Source organism: Ursus arctos, unplaced genomic scaffold (genome assembly GCF_023065955.2).
Source record: "Ursus arctos isolate Adak ecotype North America unplaced genomic scaffold, UrsArc2.0 scaffold_8, whole genome shotgun sequence".
NCBI classification, from domain to species: domain Eukaryota; kingdom Metazoa; phylum Chordata; class Mammalia; order Carnivora; family Ursidae; genus Ursus; species Ursus arctos.
Genome location: NW_026623100.1, coordinates 55,545,430 through 55,561,714, shown reverse-complemented (window position 1 = coordinate 55,561,714; position 16,285 = coordinate 55,545,430). Strand labels below are relative to the sequence as shown.

Here is a 16,285-nt window from a genome sequence, read left to right as displayed (position 1 = left end):
CTCTCTGTCACATAAATAAATAAAATCTTAAAAAAAAAAAAAAGAAATTAGAACATGTTCTTACTCTTTTATTCTTATTAGGCCAACATTATCAGGGCAACTCTGGAGCCAGACTGCCTTGTTTTAAATCCAGGCTATGTGACCTCCTTTTTTTTTTTAAAGATTTTATTTATTCATTTGAGAGAGAGAGAGTACAACAGGGAGGGGAGGGACAGAGGGAGAGGGAGAAGCAGACTCCCCACTGAGCAGGGAGCCAGACACAGGCTCGATCCCAGAACCCTGAGATCATGACCCAAGCCGAAGGCAGCTGCTCAGCCGACTGAGCCACCCAGGCTCCCCTATGTGACCTCTTTTTCTCTCAGTTTCTCACCTGTAAAATTGGGATAGCCATAATCCTTAGGTATAGGATTATTGTACGGTTTATTCAAGTCAATACAGGCACAGGGCATGCGAGCAATGCATAGCAAGGGCAATGTGGGTGTCTGCTATTATTGTCATCATCATTATTAGTGAGCACATACTACGTGCCTGGCCACGAGATCCTTTATATACATAGGCTCATTTCATCGTTGCGGAAAACTTACATGATAAGTACTATTAGCCTGATTTTACAAATAGAAAGTCAGAAAAATGACATCATCTGCCAAAATCACCCAAGAAGTAAAGGATGCATGACTAATTATATAAATAATTTAGGACTCCGGGCCAGTTTTTGCCAAACGTAGGGTGGAATAGTTGCAGAGAAATATCTGACTTAAAATACGGGCTACATGGTTTACAGAAAAATTCACTTTGGTAGAGGACTAGAGAGTAGTGACCGGCCAGAGCATGTGACACTGAAGTACAACCGGAGACCACTGGGAGGGCTCCCCGGAAGAGACACACAATAGTAACAAGATACTACAGGCAGAGAAAACATGCGCTGACCTCCACACCATACCCGAATGGTAAATCACAGGGTCAGGCGCAGCACTTTCCCGTTACTCTGCAGAACTGCAACCCAGCTGCTTCTCAGATGCACAGCTCTGCACACGATGGCTCAGGAGGCAAACGATCATTTATTATGTGATAACTGTTGACTTTCTGGAAGAGGGTCAGCAGACTATGACTCATGGGCAAAATGTGGCCCACTGCCTGTTTTTGCAAGTAAAGTTTTATCGGAACACAGCCACACCTATGTGTTCATCCATTCTCTGTGGCTGTTTTCAAACTCCGGGGGCAAAGATGAGTAGTTGTGAAGAACACCCTAAGGCCCAGCAAAGAAATATTTACTATCCGGCCCATTACAGAAAACATTCCCTGGCCCCTGCTCCAGAGCAATTGGAAAGGCCAGCCTGTCTATCTATGTTGAAAAGAGAAGAATACATCTGAATTAGAAAGAATTCGATGATTAAGTAGATGATGCTTTTATCCTGTAAAGAACAGTTTGCACGCCATGCCCGAGACTTTCGTAACTATGACACTCACATGTGTTTTATAAGGAGAGAGTTGGGGAGGAAAACGTGAGCTCTGTCTTGAATGGGATAAGCATACAGTTGCAGTGGCCCGTCCAAGCTTCTAGTTGGAATCTTTATTAGGCAGATGGAGATAGAAGTCTGATGCCTGGGAGACAGGACAAGACTGGAGGTGTCGATTAGGGAGTTGTCAGTCCAAAGGTGCTCTTTTGAATTCATCAAGATTTAGAAAGCATATGAAAAAAATAAAAATAAAAAGCACCTTTTGACCCAGCGTGTCACTACCACTTCTAGGTACAAATATTAGAGAAGCCCTCACAAGGTGATATGTGTATACACAAATGCACACAGCAAGATGGTTTGCTGTGGTTGTGAAATGTGAAAACAAACTCAATTTCCATCGACGGAACAGGGATAAATGAATTGGACACACGACTCATGCCAACCTACAGAGCACCAGCGAAACAGAATAACTTGAATTACACGTAACAACATGAACTAATCTCATGAGTATAAAGTGGAGTAAAGAATCAAGTTGAAGACTATTTAAAATACATAGCACGGATCAAGGTGCACCACATACACACTTTGGCAGAGGGCCAATAGGTTCAAATCAATAGTTAAAGACAAAGCTACATGTCAACATCTAAGAATGGCTTCTGGGGCACAAGAATGAATCTGAAATTATCCTTAAAATATTGTTATTTTATTATTAATCTTAGTAGCAATTACGTCCTAGTACATAAACAATCATTTCTGCAGCGTGGTCAGGTGCTCTTTTGCTCCTGAAGACACCGTTCTACCTACGAGTGATGTTAGATAGACACATTCTCAGCTGAGCTCAGAACAGCAAGCTATTCTGAGATCATCTCATTTTTCTCGACTACTTTTTTCTTCATGTATTTTATATTTTTTATGATGCCTGAATCAAAAATGATTTATTATAAATATTGTGCATGATTTTGGAGTTTTCCCTCTTGGTGAAATTTTGAGATGGCAAAATTGACATCCCAAATGTATCCTCATTAAAAAAAAAAAATTCCCAGTGACACTTTTTCTTAACCAATTCATGATCTAAATGGAATTTTAAGGGGCGCCTGGGTGGCTCAGTCAGTTAAGCAGCTGCCTTCAGCTCAGGTCATGATCCTGGGGTCTCAGGTCATGATCCCAGGGTCCTGGGAGCAAGCCCTGAATCGGGCTCCCTGCTCAGTGGGGAGCCTGCTTCTCCCTCTCCCCCTGCCCCTCCCCCTGCTCCTTCTCTCTATCTCTCTCTCAAATAAATAAAATCTTTAAAAAATAAAATAAAATATGCAGACAAACCTGATTTTGTTTGGGGTATTAAGAAACAAAATTCAACTGAGTAGACTTTAAAGATCTTACTGACTTTATTTAATGATTCATGAATTGGGCAGCATCCAATTTAGCAGATAGAAGGTAGCTCTGAGGAGCTGTGCAAAATAAAGGATTTTATAGGCAGAAGGGAGTGGGAACAAGGAGGTTGTACTAGGCAAATTGGCGGACTGGTTATTGCAGGGTTACATTTCTTTAGGGGATGGTAGGGATCTACCCCTCGGATTACCTAAGTAGCGCTGATCAGGTGACGCCTGAGGGGTTTAAGATTCCATTCCTGCGAGAGCCAAAACTGTAACGGGCTCAGTCTGGTGATGGGGGGCTTAGCATCAGCAGCTCTCTTTGGGTCCTCTTGTCTTGTTTTAAACAAAGATTACATGGGTATGTATCACAATGATAAAGGCATATCTGGGAGCGAAAACCAAAGTCAGGCACAAGTTTGGCCCTTCTGTGGGGAAAGATGGGGAATGCACTTGGGAAAAGATACACAGAAGGGCCAATTTTATTTGCAACATTAATTTTTTTTTTTTTAAAGATTTTATTTATTTATTCGACAGGATAGAGACAGCCAGCGAGAGAGGGAACACAAGCAGGGGGAATGGGAGAGGAAGAACCAGGCTCCCAGTGGAGGAGCCCGATGTGGGGCTCGATCCCATAAGGCCGGGATCACGCCCTGAGCCGAAGGCAGACGCTTAACCGCTGTGCCACCCAGGCGCCCCGCAACATTAAATTTCTTAAGCAAAGATTTGAAACTTCAATATTTATTATATTACTCTCTACCTTTTTTCACATGCCTCAAAAATTTAATGACAAAGGAATAAGAAAAAATAGCAGCAAATAAAAAACTGTCCTTACTAAGAATGCCCATGCAGTTCCAGAAACCAGAAATATTTTTCACTTACAAACTTTTTAAATTGGAAAAAAAAACCTCTAAAATAGGGATTTGTCTTTTCTTCAGAGGTGAAATTATTGGTTTTTAAGGCACCCACTCAGCAGTTGATGTACTTAAATCTCAGAAAATAAGATAAAAATAAGCATAAAATTAATGTAATCATATACCATTTTTAATGGCACGTTGGTACAAAACATCTTTTTGCTATAGTGATAGTAATTAAAGGAAAAAGAAAAAAATTGTTAAGAGGAAAAGAAACTCAGTAGTTTGGGTTTGAAACCAACAGAACAGCATTCAAATCTGCGGTCTTCAGGGGTAAGATCTCTACTTTAAGCGGTACGTACCCCCATCTCAAAAGCTGGCTCATGGAAACGTTCCCTCCACTTCTGTCTGGGCACAGTTGTTCTATTTTCAGTATTACCTGGCGCAAATTTTCTGGTTTTCTCCACTGATCCCCAAACCTCTGATCAGAAAGCCGTGGCCCTGGATACTCCTGGGCGATGGTAGTTTGCCCGCGCTGATTACCTGCCTCATTTCCTGTTTTCTCTCTCATCTGGAGACAGCAGGTACCCGGCAGAGCAGGATATGACAGTTAGAGGGAATGCTGCAAACAAGAATGAAAGCAATTACTCTGAGTCTTCGGTGCATTTGCTCGTTTTCATTTCAGTGGATAAGTGATATTATCTGTCGCACGTGAAGTGGGACAGGCTACGCCCCTTCAAGGACAGCAGAAAAGGCACCTGCCTCCGGTTATCACTATCAATTAGCTGCTTGTTTGCTTTCCTCAGGCCTTGGGGGGGGGGGGTAATGTCTTCCCTCTAGTGAGTTTTTGAATTCAAATTTGACTTTGTAACTTTATATCTACTTTATGTCTTTCTAAGTCTCACTAGCTTTAAGAAAGGTTGGAACAGAAAACAGACAGGACTTAGAAAACAGCATGATTCGTTTGGACCAAATGAGGAAAGGGATGAGGGGCTTAGAAATTCTTTCACTGAGTGAGATAATGAATCATTTCCTTCACAAAAAAACTCTCCCTGCAGCAGGTGAATTGCCTCTCGTGATCTGTTTAAATCTAAGTTCCTGCCCTGAAGCTCATTTTTATAATGCTCTCTACTGACTTTCTGACAGAAAAATCACCCCTTTAAACATTTGTTGGGAGTAAAATAATGGTTGGCTAGTCCCGGGGGACTGGGGGTGGGGATGAGAGTGACTCGCTGTGGGGCAGGGGGTTACTTTTGGGGGTAATGAAAACGTTCCACACTTAGATTTGGGTGCCAGCGGCATGAGTGTGGATACACACACACTACCCAGACCTGGGATTTTCCCACCATGCTCTCTGCCCTCTTCCCAGCAGGGTCCTTCTTCATAATTGATCTCATGAATAACCTAACCCAATATAGTCCCGTGAGAGACACGGGATTCGCAACCCCAAAGCCATTCACGGGGTCCTCTTCTCCTGCCTTTTTCTCCTAAGAGGCTGGAAAAGCAAATACCTGATTTTCTGTATTTGCTGTGAAGAGAGGCCATAGGATTCAGTTTTGGCCAATACAACGCAAACAGAACGCTCGTACCTAAGATTTCCAGGAACGTTTCACTTCCCAGTGCAAAGAAATAGCTACAACGGGCAGAGCCTCTTTCGTCCCTGTCACCTTTCCCCTTCTTACTGCCTGGAAGGCAAACATGAGGCTCGACAGCCAGTTGGGGACATGAAGCGACAAGCATAAGAATAAAAGCCCATTAGCTAAGAAGGGCGGAGCAGAGAGACTGAAAGAGCCTTGGTTCTCGTCAGCATTTCTTAGCAGCTGTATCCCTGCTGGATTGTTCAGCTCTGGACTTCTCGTTTTATAAGAAAAAGAAAAGTCTTTTGTGTTAACCTCCTGCTGCTTGCCATTGCAAATAGATGTCCTGTTATTTGCAGCCAAAAGCACTCCTAACCAGCCAATTATGAGACTGGACTATTTATTTATTATTTATTTATTTATTTATTTATTTATTTATTTATTTATAAAGATTTTATTTATTTCAGAGAGAGAGAGAGCGAGCAAACACAAGCATGAACAGGGGGAGGGGCAAAGGGACAGGCAGTCTCCCCACTGAGCAGGGAGCCTGACTCGGGGCTCAATCCCAGGACCCTGAGATCATGACCTGCGCCAAAGGCAGATGCTTAACCCACTGAGCCACCCAGGCACCCCAGAGACTTGCCTATTTAAAAATTTTTTAAATATGTCAGTGTCAAAGTGGTTTTATTTTGATGGCCAAGGGCTGCCTCTTATGCTCAGAAGAGACCATTTATAGTTAATTGGGGTTTGAGGTATTTTATAATTTAGTGAAGAATCATATTTTGCTTAAACCTTAAAGTTTAATTTAAAATATTTTATCTTCCTTGTAGATCTAATAAGGTAAGTGCCACACTAGAGATCTGGGCACAGATGAAGAAAAAGAAGGTTTCACAGAGAAGCATTTGAGCTAGGCCCTAAAGAATGGAGAAAAAAGAAAGTTCCAGACTGAAAGAATACATGAACTCAGAGGCACGAAAAAGCATGGCGTGCTAGATGGGTATGCAAGGCTGGAGAAGGGGAGATGATGTTAGAAAGCAAATTGAGGTCAAATCCTTTCAAGTCTTGTGTACCAGACTAACTTGCTTCAACTTTACCCGACAGAAAATAGAAGCTCCTAGAGGTTTTGAAGGAAGGGAGTGACATGGTCATATGGATGTTTTAGAAAGCGGGGTGCCTGGGTGGCTCAGCTGGTTGAGCATCCAACTCTTGATTTCGGCTCAGGTCATGATCTCAGGGTCCTGCGATTGAGCCCCATGTTGGGCTTAGTTTAGGATTCTCTCTCTCTCCCTCTCCCTCTGCCACCACCCCTCCCCCGCTCATGCTCTCTTTTTGGTCTCTATTTTATAAAAATCTTTTAAAAAGAAAGAAAGATAAAGAGATTGGGGGCCATAGGTAGGAGCACACTACAGAGAGGATTAGGAACCAAACAAAGAGAAGACCCCACTGCAGGAGCCCAGGGGGCAGGGGTCCAATGGAGGACAAAGCAGAGGCTCAGGGTCCACAGTGAGAGGGAGCTGAGGGGAGGCCAAGTCTTCAAGGGACAGGGGTCAGTGTTCCCAGGAGGCATTGCTAAGGCTGTTAAGGGCCACCTGTTAACGGCCGGAGGGTGCAGCTTAGGGAGCAGCACAGCACGGAGCAGACAGGTAGACAAGGCAGCAGAGGAGGCAAAGGACCCCCAGGATGAGGACCCCGGCTCTTCCTGCTGAGGTAGGCTCCTAAGCCACACCCCTGCCTCTTCTCCACGCACCTGCTCACCATATTAGGAAAAGAAGCAGGCAAAGGGGAGGTTGTCTGAGAGTTACAATGTTTTTATCCAAGAGAAACCGAACATACCTATTAAATGAATTAAATAAGGAGGCCATTAGCCCGAGGTGGCCCTAATGCCATGGCAGCCGACATAAGCAAACCAAAATCTAAGCCTGTAAATGCCTCAAGGTTATGAAACTGAAACCTAAGGACAACCAATCACAAACAGCCAGCTAGACCAAACTGTAACCAATCAATAATTTCCTTTCTTCACTTCCACCTTTTCTCTAGAAAGGTCTTACTCCTAACCACTTCCAGTTTGTTGCTGCCCATTCAAGTCGAGTTTTAACTCAAATAAGCTCTTTAAATTTTTAATCTGCCTCAGTTTATCTTTAAACACGCCCAGAGAGATCATTTTAATTATCAGCATCACCGTGCTTTAAACCAAATCGGACGTCTAGCTCACCGCCACCACCGCCACCAGCAACTACCCATGTGGGTGGGAGCTCTGGAGAAGCCCAGAGCAATTACGGACAACACAATAGGAAAAGCCGTCTTCTCTGCAAAACACAGTTGTAGAGCCCAAGTTAGATTATGCACCTCTGATAGAAACACCAAGAAAGCAGAGTCAACCATGCGAACATCGGCTGATTCTATCCCTCCCTGTCTGTGGGTGGCCCCGAATCTGGGGGACATCAGCAATCTGGTCACCAGAGATAACTCCCACTTAGGAAGCAGGTACGTTTGGGGGGACCTGGCCCTGGCCCAAGACTCTCCAGCTCTTTGCCCCACTCTATGCTCATCAAACGGCCTGTGATTATTACTTCATTGTCCCCAGTTCTTTAACTAGAGCCTGGTACTGGAGAAGGATACCTCTCCCCTCTTAAAAAGAAACGGAATGGGCTTTTATTTTTTTACAGGACCTAGACCCTCCGGCCAGGGCGCACTCATCATATCAGAAGAGACACAATTGGGATCAACCGTGTCATAATCAGCATGAGATATGTAGATCCCAGCAATTTCTAGAACTGTTGGCTGGGTTCTTCTACCTTAGGGATTTGAGTTCAGCAAAAAGACAGGACACATTCAGCAGGACAGGTGTTTCCCAGGAAATCGCTGAGGAAGTGGCTGCTTCACTAAGGAGCGGCTGCGGGCTGGAGCCTTTCGTACCTGGTGGTGCAGAGCTGCCCCATCAGCACTGGCCTTTCCAGAGCAGTGATTACGGAGTGACGGACACCCTGTACTGTAGCTGCAGTGACTCTGGCTCACAACCAGGTCACACCAGCTCCACATGTTCTCTTTTCAGGACTTACCGCTTTGACGTCGGGAGCGGAGCTAGGCAGGTCCAAGTCTGAACACCCGCCGAGCCTCCTCGGCCAAAGTCTTCCCTGGATCTCAGTTTTCTCGGCCATCAGAATAGCAATGGTTATTACCTCCCAGGCAGATACACTACCTAAAATGCCTAGCATGCACGCCGCCTGGCACATAGCAGACACTGACCAGTGTTAATTCTGATTCCTTTTTCTGAGTTTCTGATTCCAACCTGAGGCAGAATCTCCAGGATCCTAACGATTGGCCTCACCTAGGGGTCCTCTGTACTCAGTTTTAATTCTTCCTTGTCCTGAGTCAGGGGAAGATTGTAACCTGCAGTCAGACTTGGGGCTCTTCCTTCAGGGTATGATTGGACACGTTTCTGGAAGGAATGGTGTTGGGGGAATGGGGGGCCGACCCAAGGAAATGCTTGTTCCATGATCCTCAAACTTCGGTGAGCATGGGAATCACTTAGGGAGTTTATTAAAAATACAGATACCCAGGTCCCTCCCTCAGTGACTGAGAGCCACTGAGCCACTGAGGGTCAGACCCAGGAATCTATCTATCTATCTATCTATCTATCTATATATTTTTTAAGATTTTATTTATTTATGTGACAGAGAGACAGCCAGCGAGAGAGGGAACACAGCAGGGGAGTGAGAGAGGAAGAAGCAGGCTCCCAGCGGAGGAGCCCAATGTGGGACTCGATCCAGGAACGCGGGGGTCACGCCCTGAGCCGAAGGCAGACGCTTAACGACTGCGCCACCCAGGTGCCCCAGGAATCTATATTTTTAATAGGGCCCCCAGAATATTCTAAGGTGCACTAAAGTGTCCTCCTCCTTGACCTGGTCACTCCCTGAAGATTGAGTGCATGGTAGGGCCCACTTGGGGGCTGTAGGATAATAAAAATATTTGGTCTTTATCTCTACTTCCTGGCACAGAGCTCTCTTGAGTGATAAGAGTGTCTTAAGTGATGACTGTCTTATGCTAATGAGACAACCCTTGGGGTGTGGCGGGGGGCTAGATAGCTTCAGGTTGAGAACTGGTCACGAGAAAACCCAACCAAGTAATTAGAGGATTAGAATTTTCAGCCTCACCCCTTGACCTCCAGGGAGGGGAGAATGGTAGAAATTGAGTTCAATCACCGATGGCCAGAGATTTAATCAACCATGCCAACCATTGGATTTAACCAACCATTTAGATTAATCGGCCTAATGAAACCTTGATAAAAATCCTAAAGGACAGGTGGATGAACACATTCATGTGCTTGGACGATGGCACACCAGGACAGAACATGGAAGTTCTGCACCAATCCCCAGGCCCCACCCCCACCCCCCAACCCCCTCCCCGTAATTGGTCCTATGCATCTTCTCCACTTTGCTGTTTCTGAAGTACAAACTTTAGAATGAACTGGTAAGCCTAAGTAAAGTGTTTTCCTAAGTTCTGTGAGTCATTCTAGCAAATTACCAAATCTGAAGGGAGCTCATGGGAACTCCTAAATTTGTAGTCAGGCTGGAGGAAATCTGGGTAGCCTGTATACCCCATTTGCAACTGACGTGTGATGTGGAACCAGTCCTATGGGACGGAGCCCTAATTTAACCCATGAGATCTGACCCAAACTCTAGGTGAATAGTGTCAGAATTGAATTGAATTGTTGGGCACCCAATTAGTGTCAGAGAATTGGTTGGTGTCTGTAGAAACATGACACATTTGGTGTCAGAAAAAAACCACACAGGGGCCCTGTCGTATTTCATCTCTTTCTGATTTCACCTGGCCCTTGTACAGCTGCACTTCTTTATAGAATGTGGTTAAGCCCAGAAGAAATGGCCAATTCTGTTTCATTTCTCTGACCTAAATTCAGTGTTAGCCTTTTGAAGGGGAGCAGAAGTGGGGCTTAAGTTTTCCCTGCACAAACCTACCTAAAGGAGGGCAGAATTTGCCTATGGGCCTCTGACCTGCTGATTGTAATCCACACCATAGCCAGTGGACAATCTCTAACAGGCCAGGGAGGAAAGGGCCCGCTCTAGAATAGGGCACAAGTCCATTTTCTGGAATCATTTTATGGGCTCACTGACCACCTTGACTCTGGCTGGATACCACTTGACCTGCCTCTTGACCTTGAGCCAAGTCATATGGTATCTGGCAGACCCCTTCCATCTAGCTAGGTTCTTTGCCCTGGCTCCTCTTGGCTATTTATCAGTAGTCAAGCCTTTCTTCATGCCCCAAAATTGCTACAATAAACTCACTCAGCCATTTCCACCAGAATGTGCCCCAAGAGTGCAGGTGAAGGCCTTGCTGATAAGCTTTCCTATCCTGGCCTCATTCCTGAGGTCTCAGCGGCACTGCAGTCCCAGCATTTATTAGGGTGCTATTCCGTCCCTTTCCTGCCTTCTCCTCCCTTTCCTCCTGGAGAAGCCACGCTGTTTTATCAACCAACGCCACCCATCTTGGTATACCACCTGACAGACCTGAAATCATGTAAGGGGCCCTCACACTTTCTCTTTTTAAAAAATATGTGGTGATTTTTGCAGAGACTTCTACTAAGACCCTGTTAGGACAAAGTTAACCTGGTCAATGATTGTCTTGCCCACCTGCAGGGAGGGAGACATGGTCAATTTGGTAAAAGGTGGCACAGAATCAAGGGACATGACAGAGGCCCTATGTGCTGAAGTCCAAGTGGAATGAATGGGCTAAGTGCTTCTACTTGGAGTAGAGGCTCAAGTCTTCCATGAGAGAGAAGCTCCCCAGGAACTAGAGGGCTGTACTGCAGAGCCACCATTAATGAGGAGAGAGTACCAGCCAGCTTCAGAGTCATCCCAGGGATCTCAGCTGGACCGTACTTGGGAGAGTGCCCCAGGCAGCTTCCAATCACTTGGCACAGGACACTCTTCCTGTGACTACACTGGGTCAACACGGACTCCTTAAAACCCTCCCTCCAACTCTGGCTCAGTGTCCTCTTCCAAGATACAAACGGCTCATGCACTGTGGCTGATTGACTTGGGGTTCTAGATATTCTGCAGGGAAGCCAGTCTGGGAAGGCTGGGGGGAAATCCTGTGTGGCTTGAGCTCTTCCTGCATCGAAAAATGCATCACTATCAAACTGGATCACACCCTGTGCCACCCACCCTCTGGCCATTATGAACTTCTCCAACCAGAGCTGTTGCAGACCTTGTCACTCTGATCCTTGCAATTTCTAGCTCAACACTCACAAAGGCACCATCTTCTGGACTAAAATCTCTGTCTTCTTCTAGATCCCTGGAAATCCTCTGACTCTGTGTTCTCACCTTGGGCAGTGCCTGGCGTGTACCTGATACCCATAGTCCCATCCCCAGTGTGGGCGCATAGCTATCTGGCTAGTATACACCCAAACCAGGCTCAGATTTTCATTATGTGCAAAGAACAGGAGGGACAAGGTGGCTGTTAGCAACCCTCCAAGGTCCCTGGAAAGTATTTACTGAGATACTATAAACTGTTAGTAAGGAATGTGGCAGACTGCTCCACTATCGTCTTCTTTATACTACACGAACAGAACCCAGAGAAAACAAGATTATATCTTTTCCCAACCTACCCTGCAGGTGAATAAGTTATGGAACTTTCAGGATGTATCCTCAAAAGGAGAAGGCCTGGCCCTTCTCCAACACCCCCCCCTCCACACCTCCTCCCCTCCATCCTGCTGCTCTCAATGTGGACCCAGTGGCATACATCCTTGGCTAAGTGGACTTCAGGTCATGCCCTTCAGCTAGTGAAGCAACAAGTTAGAGGGAACTTATGTACCAGATGACCCACATGGAGCAGAACCGCCATGCTCACCTGGACCACTTGTTGAGAGAAGCAATCCACCAAGGCCGCGAGCGTCCCTGAACATCGTTTTTGGCTGTGCTGAGAATGCAAAGCCCTGATGACTCTTCAGGCAACCATTTCTCGGGGTTGAGTCTGCGGTGAGCAGCAGGCTCATCTCCTCCCAGACAAAGGGCAGGCTCGCTTAGCATTTACTATAAAAGGCAGATTCCAGCTGTAATGCAGGCCCACTGTACATATCCCTTCTACCTTGGTTCCTCCGTGTTGCCTCCATGGGTCTTGGGGGGACATAAGGAACCAGCACTCGCAGGATGCACGTGCTTCTTGCCATGCAGTGAGGAATGAAATTGTTTGTCCTGGACCCAGGAATCTCTGTCTTCAGTCAGCATCCACGAAACAGCAACTTATGCACTTGCAAATAGAGTAAAGTCCCGGATCCTGACACACCTACCTCTGGGCTGTTTTTAGGGGAAAAGAAAACAACTCGTACCTCTCTTGCGCCACTGTGATTTCGGATCTCTGTTCTAGGCAGCCAAACCTAATTCTAACTAATCAAAGGGTCACTTTTCTAAAGCTCTAATTTGGCGAAAAAGAAAAAAGAGGGGGGAAAAAAAAACATGCTTGTTACATCTTGTCAGAAATTTATCTTTCAAGCTGAGCCAAATGTGATCCATTCAAAAGCAAGGAATTATTAAAGTAAGAAGTGTGTGCCGCTTGGGACCTCTTGAACAAGTGTCCTGGAGAAATCAAGATCACACTGTGACGGGTCAGCCGGTACTGCAGACACCGAATCAAAGGTTACGCAATCGGGCTGGCAACCTCACAAGAGCAAATTCTCCACACTGATGTGAGTCAGCCACATAATCTTTAAACGTTGTGAAGGCTTGACTGTTACTCTCCGCCAAGCCTCACACTCAGCCATGCTTTTGGATGTAAGATTCCATATTATGAGGAAGGGAATCCAGATGAACTCGGAGAGCAATTCCCTCATCTGCCTTGTTCGCAGACAAGGCGGGGGTGAATGTGCTTCAGGCGAGGCTGAATCCGAGCTAACATTCTTTCTAGAATGTTGGCAGCTCTTGCCCTTTGAAAAACAGCAGGGTAATTGAAGGTGTTGAGAAAGGTTCAAGGGAGTTTGCGTCACTACCACATTAGTCAGGAGACCGGGGCCAACAAAGATAAAACAAGACTAGCAGTAAGGATGTGGCAGCAAGCACCTGCTATGCGACCGCCGAGAGAATGCTGACAGCTCTGTGTGGGGCACAGGTATTTTGATGTGTCAAATATTCTAAGTGCACGAACTCTCTCTGCAAGAATTCCCTGTGCACCCATTCAACAATTCTCTAACGAAACTACCCCATTACTCTTTTTGGTGGGCGAATGTTGTTTTTGCCTGTCCAGCCTCCGTGCGCCTCCGTGCTCACTTTGGGACTAGCGTCTAGAGTTTCCCTTGGAGAATCACCCCTCCCCGCTCTCCCATCCACATTGCTGGGGGAGGCCGACTCAACCCTACCAAGCACCAGGCTGTTGGTTCAGAAGGCCACAGGACCTGGTGAGAGTCAACACTGGGACTTTCCTTGATACTATCTGGGAATGTGAGGCTTGCTGTGTCCTGAGATTGCTATTGGAGGGATAATATAAGCCTGGAGATGCTAGGAATCATAGGTAGAAAAACCAGTCTGAAAATAGGGCCAACACAGTGGAGAACAGAACAAGAGGAGGAGAGAAACCAAGTTCTACCGACATAGTTTTAGCCCAGATCCAGCCATGCCTGAAGAGAGCTTCATCCATAGACTTTTCACTCTGTTATCTAATAATTTCCCTTTTTTGCCTAAGCCAAATTTGAGTTGGTTTATGACTTGTGGAATTAAAAGAGTTCTGACTTTTGAAAGTATTGCTCTCACAAAGGACAACCAGAAGTGTTTATCTAGTCTATATAAAACCAAAGAATGTGCTCGGGCCAGCTGTGGCTTTAGAATTTCTATAAGTAGGTGCCACAGTCAAGTAAAAGGGAATGGATGAGGGGCTTGTTTTGAAGCTGCTTTACATGAAATTGATTAACCATCTATTATTCATGTCAAAAAATGAGGGGGAAGAAAAGACATCTCCCCAAGCCACTCCCTTGGCAACACCATTCACTCAGACTAAGGAAAGATCAATCAACGGGGTTTCCAGAGCACTGTGAGGGCCTATCTGACTGTCAATGCTTACCTGAGGCTGAAGGATGTAGTGGAAAGCGCTCTGGATTAAAACCCTAGCTCTACAAAGCCCACGAGCTAAATGACCCCGAACTAATGGCTTAAATTGAGAGAGATCTAGCTTACTTTGCAAAGTCGAGTATTTGATACAAATGATACTTCTGCATCCCTTCTGCACTGGGTTTTTTTTTCCTCCTTAAGATTATAATTATGAAATTTATGCCTGAGGACCTGTGGAGTCCTAGGGCGTTTATTTTCCTGTTATGTCATATTGCATTACATGGATCTATACCCAAATTTTCTTCCATTTTTAAAATGATGGACTTTAGGTTGATTCCAAATTTTTATTCTTACACATAATGCTGCTATAAATATTCTTATGCCCTCATGCGAAAGATCATCTAGGGTATATTCCAAGATGGAATTGCTGGGTCCTGGGCTACTGGTGGGTTATGTGCAATTTGACTCTATTAGATATTGACAAGTTGTCCTTCCAAGTGGTTTTATCAACTGTGGACTTCTACCAGCTGTGTATGAGAGATGCTTCACATCCTTTCCAGCATTCAAACATTCAGTCCACAAATATTTTTTAGCGATCTACTAATCTGTTCTAGTTACCGGGATACAGCAGTGAAATTTCTCACTCTCGTGGAGCTTCCATTTTCTTGGCAGAACACATAACAACAAATAAACAAATGACAATATAATAGGCCTTGTTTCCAGAGTGTGTGGGTGCCAAGGACTAGCTCTTTTCCTTGGGCCCTTTTTCCCCACAGTTAAGTGAATGCAATGCCCTTTTGAGCCCAATGTAACCTAATCCCAGAAACTAATTTTTCAAATTTATAATTACCATAAAAATTAAAAGATGAACATTTTACATTGGTGTACTATGTTAGAATCTGTAGGGTGCTTTGGCATCCAGTCCTCAGTTGACCACAATACCAGGCAGCATATACGGAAGTGGTTATATGCCCCTACCTCTGCAGTCAAAGAGCCCAGGATCCAATCTTGATTTCCTGACTTACAAACCATGTGACCTTGAACACGTTACTTAACCTCAGTAAGTCTCGGTTTCTGAATCAGATAATAGTGCCTGACTCATAAGGGTGCTTATCATGGTGCCCAGTACATATTTACCACTTTATATTTACTAGCAATCAATAAATAATAACTGGATGGACCAATCATAGGATATTATTCCCATTTTATAGTCGAGGAAACGGAAGTTCAGAGTGGTTGAACAAATTGCCTGGCCAGTAAGTTCTGATGCCTTTTGAACCCAGATCTTCTGCTATCAGAGCCAATTCTCCACTACGACATTGTAAATACCAATGTATCATGTATTTATTCAATAGCTACTTACTGAGCATCTAAGATTGCCAGTCCCTGTGCTTGGTGCTAGGAGATTCTAGAATAATCCAAATATAGCTGAACTCTCTGGGCAACCCTGAAATTACAACTCCTTTGAGGCCAGTCCCAGCGCTTTCTTTCATCCAGCGTTGACTGGTAATGAATTCTGAAGATTTCACTGAAGGCTTTATGGAAGACGGAGGTGAGCCTTGCATCATATTAGACTGCAAGCTCCTTGAAGGCGAGGATCGTGTTTTACTTATCAATGTACAACCTGCTCTTAGCACGACGCCTGGCACACGCTCATTGATTATTTGACGAATGAACACGTCATACAGCAACATTTAATCCAGCTTCCTCCACAACTTCTCACCTGCCCGCATCACGCCTTCCCCAGCAGCTGCTCCAAAATTATTGACGAAGTAGAGGTGAATTGAACTGTGAAGAATTCCACCTCTTGTGAACTTGATCGGCTTCTCCCCGGTATTCCTGGCTTCCAGATACAAGTAGGTTTCTTCTGAAACCAAGGATAGTGTTGTTGAGGTTACCAAAAATTTGTGAGTTAAAATAAAGAGTCAGGGAGCCCATATAGCTGAGTAAACAATAACAACAAAATGTACTCATGGA

General features: G+C 45.0%; 1 protein-coding gene and 1 long non-coding RNA gene across 3 annotated transcripts in view; one reads left to right on the top strand and one right to left on the bottom strand.

Moving 5' to 3' along the window:
- The window catches only part of GALM (galactose mutarotase), a 104,145-nt gene that overhangs the window by 37,442 nt on the left and 50,418 nt on the right, over positions 1–16,285 (top strand). The gene's annotated exons all lie outside the window — the stretch shown is intronic.
- Positions 1–16,285, bottom strand: part of LOC130543146 (uncharacterized) — a 48,590-nt gene that overhangs the window by 28,697 nt on the left and 3,608 nt on the right. Inside the window, exons 3-4 of one of the 2 annotated variants that reach the window (XR_008958243.1) lie at positions 12,123–16,175; positions 4,041–4,300 (exon numbers count right to left, since the gene is read on the bottom strand). This is a non-coding gene — a long non-coding RNA (uncharacterized LOC130543146). The remainder of the gene's footprint in view (positions 1–4,040; positions 4,301–12,122; positions 16,176–16,285) is intronic. The other variant, XR_008958244.1, reaches the window with a different exon arrangement.